Raw genomic sequence first — 5,332 nt, 5'->3', positions numbered from 1 at the left:
CCTCTTGATGCACTGCAGCGTGTCTGCGCCTTTGAGATTCGTCTTCAGGACACCAGATGTTGTCCCTCTAGCTTGTCCACACCAAGAACACCTATGGCAGCCCTTGAACAGCTTCTAAAACTTTTTCTATTAATTAGAAATTGAAGTTCTACCTTTTAAGAGATTAGAGATGTAAGCAGGACACTAGAAACAATTTCTAGTGTTCTTAATTCAAGAGATTGATGGCTAATCTCTTTGAATTGATGAGAGATGAAGAAGAATAGATGACTTAAAGTGGCGTGACAAAGGAGAGGAGTGGTTGCTGGTTGCTTTTATTTTCATAACAACACTTAAATAGCTAGGTTAACACATTAAACCCTTACCACATGTCACCCTTTGATTAGCTCTAGGTTTAAGTGACCCAATCACATTGTGCCAAGTGTCAAACCTATATTTAATCTTGATTTTAATCATCTTACATGATTAAAAAATATTTGGCAAGCTTATGTGTAATCCCATATGTCACCATCTCATGATGCCACGTGTCACACTGTGAAATGACCAAAATTCCCCTGTGTCTTAATTTTGAGTTCTTAACCCAAAATAATTATTTTTCTTCTTCTAATCAATTTATATCAAATATAAATTAATTAATTAATCTCTATTAATTAATTTCTCATTAATTAAATTCATATTTAAACACTTTAAATATAAATTTAACTTATACTATACATCCAATAATCTAGATTTGGTTTCAAGTCATGCTAGGGACTTTGCAATTTAATTGCAAACCAAACCTATTTAATTAATCAATTAAACTCTTTAATTAATTAATTAATTAAATCATATTTAAATAGGTGATAACTTGTGTATGTGTGTGACTTACTAGGCTCATCACTAATTGGCAATGAGACATGATATCAACTCTTAATATCATCAGAACTCTTTCTTACCATAAATGATTTCTCTAAATCATTTTATGAACCTCATAGACCATGGTTAACACCTAGCATAGCATGCCATGGCCACCCAATTAGTAATAAGGTTTACCTTAAATGAACCTATAATCATATGTTACCATGCACTAGAATCTCTCTGTTACAAAATCCCAACTCAAGCTGGAGTCATGGTTTATGTCAAACTCTATTTGCTATGAATATTATGTTCTCTTTTAATTCCAGTTCTTGATTAAAAAGATTTTCTCATCAGAAACTCTTTTCTGAATAAATCTATCTGTCCTAACCAGGAACTTGAAACATCAAGAACAATTAAATGAACATAGGATTTTATCTCTATTTACTTAGAGGAATAGATTCCATCTTGATCAACACCTACCTCCATATATAACTAGTAGGAGCCAACACATGCCTATATACCCATACATAGTACAAGTATGAAAGCAGTATCAAACTCAAACTACCTATATACAAGATAACTGTGCTATCTCAGGTCTAAAGATTATATTTACTGATATGATTTATGACAAAACATTGACAAGAGTAAACTCCATGTGCTTGTCATAAGTGTCACTGATTCGGCCTACTTATCATTTATAAGTGCCTATCATGTTTGTTATATGGCATGAGACTCACCATTCCATCTTATTTATATCTCATATAAATAACTTGGGAACAAACATGAATACAATCTTTCTGGATAAGTCATGTCCTTATTATGAAGTATCCTCGATTGTGAACCTATTTATGATACTTTGTGCTAGAAATATTGTCACTCATATTCTTAACAACTTAAGAATAATATTTCTAACAAAATATTAATGGACCTTTTCTATTACACATAAATATATTATGTAAACGGAAAAGTGGAAATACCTTTTATTAATAAAAATATGTACAAGATACATACTAAATGATATGCTCTAGGGCATACTACTAACACATAGCTGCTGTAATCACTCTGATCGAACGTCGGAATCGCCGGATATGAGTGTTCAAATTTTAGGACCCTATTTCTCTCTTCTCTCTCTCTCTCTCTCCATTGCTAGCCAGATTATGGGCTGCTACCGCCACTGGTGACGTCGCCAGTGAGTGTGGAGCCATCAGGAAGGTTGTCGGCCGGTCACCGGAGAAAGGAAGAAGAAGAAGAGAGGGGAGGAGATGAGAGAGAAATAGGGGAGAAAGAGCACCGCCCGATTTTCTAAAAAAAATTAATTTATTTTTTTTTTAGCTGACATTGGAAGTGATTTCCACTATCACTCCAACTGCCACACGCAAAGTCATCTCAAATTTCTTTTTTTTTTTTTTTTAATTTTTGGGTTATTACATATTCTTTTTATAATAAATTTTTTGTTTGCCATATTTTGTATCAAATTATAAACTGCAGAAAAAAAGAGTCTAATTTGGATGTAAAAGCCTCTTTACTTTGTCTTTTATATCTTGCTTTTATTTTATTTTATTTTTTACTACTTACTGCCTTCTTATAAAAGATCAACTAAATTAAACATATGATTAAATTTTAACTTAAGAGCCAATAGAGATAATTATTTTCATTACTTTAATTAAATATTGCATATTGCATATCCTTTTAAATTATAAATTTGGTATCCAACTCTTATTTTTACAGAAATTGGAATAATAAAATATTTTGTTAATATTAATTAACAGGAACTGCAAAAATGATTGGTTTCCTATTTTTATTCTCTTATTTTACTATTTTTATAGTCATGAAACCTCCGTTATAATTACGAACATCATAATATATTCATTTTGAATCCTACCATACGATTTTTAGATTAAGTTATAATTTGAAGGTCATGAGAATATATTGAAATATGAAAAAGTCATGTTCCTCTGTGAATAATTTTATTCTCATCTTTTATTAGTGATTATTTTTTATAAGAAAATGTGAGTTGAATTCTACATATGATTAAATTTTAGTTTAAAAACTAATAGCAAATGGAAATTATATGTCTCCTAAGTAGCTAAAATTTTAATATTATGGACCAAAATACTTTAATACTAATTTATTAACGGTCACTTATTTTTTCATTTAGAAATTTGGTCGCCTATTATATTTAATACGGACAACAAAAAATCGTCCCTTATAGTTAGTTTTTACAATATTTATGGATGACATATACATACGCTCCATTTGTATATGAGATTTGTATCATTGGGGACAAAATTTTTAAATCGTCCTCTTTTATTGTTCCCATAAAATATTTTTGGGGACCATTTATTTTTTATCGCCCCTAAATATTATTAATAAAGGATATGGGTGCAAATGAACGAAGCCATTCGTGAGCTATTCGAGGCTTAGTTTGATAAAAATTTGGCTCGGTTTGGCTTATTTTCTAAATGAGCTGAGCTCGAGTTTGAATTTTAAACTCATTTAATAAATGAGCCAAGTTCAAACTTAGCATTATTTGGCTCGAGCTAGAATTCGAGCTCGGCTCATTTACAGGCTTGTGAGTTAGTGTGACACCCCTTACCCGGCTACAGTGTATCCGAGTAAGCTATGTCACGGTGTACCGGCACACTCTATTTTACCTTAATTAATTTTTTTGTCATAGTTTTGAATATAGTTTGTGAAATATAGTCCATTTATTGAAATTATAATTTATTTGAGGTTCCGGAAATTTTATAGAAAATCCGGCAGAATACCGGCTAAAAATGGAGAAAACAGTTCTTCGGAACCTGTTAAAAACACTTCCAAATAATTTCCAAACAATCCCAACTTCAATTCATCAACAAAGTCTCAATATCAAGATCTCAACAACCTTTCTCAATTTCAGTTCTCAATCATCCATCACATGTGATAATCAAGTATAAATCACAAATAGATATTTACTTTTCCATTCACAAATACAATTTTCATAATTTACATGAGCATTCAAATACATTACATAATTCTAAATACATATGAGAAAATAAAAATTTAGTTACAAAATGACAAAATGACACCTAGTGTCCTACCAATGCACAGCAGAAGTTGAGGTGACACGGACACTGTGCAGAACTGCAGGATGGACTCACCCAGTCTGCGGTCTACTGGGCTCACGATCAGTATCTCCAGTACCTAGGCGTGGCAAAAGCAACGCGCTAAGCAATAATGCTTAGTGGTGCAATAATAAAATAAAAGAAAATAGCAGAAAATAAATATGTAGTGAATGTATATGTTTTATTTGTTTTGAATTTGTATATCATTAACTTTGTCCACTTTCATTCATTTGTTTGCCCAAGTAACCTACACTAGATGACTGGACTGGATAAACGGGTAAACTGGCACTGGGTATCAAGTACCTCGGGCCGTCACACCATCGGTCACATATGCATCTCCCGGTGTGCAACAGAACAGCTAACAAGCTGTGATAACATCAGGCACAAGGCCAAATCTCAATACAAGGTCAGAATGGCTAAAAGCCATAAAATCACAGAATGGCATATTGCCATGTGCAGTACTGCTAACTGAACCCTATTGGCATGCCAAACTATCCAAACCAATCTTGTTAGGTATACTAGGGCATTTGAAACTTTTAAATTCTTCAATTTGTGAATTTCAAGTTTTGGTGTCACTATTCACCCCATTGGTCAACAAAAATGTTGACTTTTGGATAGAAAATAGGTATATTGGTTTTGACACTCCCAACATACCACATTTTGCATTTAAAACTTGTTGGAATTGACCCCTAAATCCACTTCCAACCCTAAAACCTAGAGAGCAGAATTTTCAGTTTTTGTGACCCAACTTTACTATTCCATTGGGCCCTGTTGCAGTGGGGATTTGAGGAAATGGTAAACATGAAAGTTGTTCCTTATTTTGTCTAGTTGAATTTCTTTTTTTGAATCACTCCATTTGGAGTTTTGTAGCTCCAGATATGGTCCAAAAACCACAGCTGGCCGGATTGCCAAAACTGCAGAATTACCAAATCTACAGTACCATGAACAGTGACTGTGACTACCATTTGGGTTAGGTTCTGGTCATAATTTGGGGTAGGTTTCTTCATGAAAGTTGTTTGTCTATGTCTTAACTTGTTGCTGTAAAAATTTCAGGTCAATTGACCATATCTACAGTGAGTTATGGCCAAATGAACATTTGGTCATTTCTACAGGTGTTGTTGCAGGGTATCCGGATTGGGACCAACTTTTGGTCCACTTACTTTGGTCTTTTGGGCATGGTTTCTTCAGCACAAATGTGCCATTATAAGTCTAGTTTCATTTCCAATTGGCCAAACACCAATTGGACCTACACAGCCAAAGTTATGGCTGTCTAAGTGGGCTGGAATCACAGCTACCCTTGCTGCTGTCCCTAGGCAGCATACTCATTCACTTTGCCATGCTATATTTCAGTCCAAATTATGGTCAACTTACCTAAAATGGTCACTAATTGACCA

This window comes from Hevea brasiliensis, chromosome 15 (genome assembly GCF_030052815.1).
Source record: "Hevea brasiliensis isolate MT/VB/25A 57/8 chromosome 15, ASM3005281v1, whole genome shotgun sequence".
Classification (NCBI taxonomy): Eukaryota; Viridiplantae; Streptophyta; class Magnoliopsida; order Malpighiales; family Euphorbiaceae; genus Hevea; species Hevea brasiliensis.
This window is presented reverse-complemented; position numbering follows the sequence as displayed.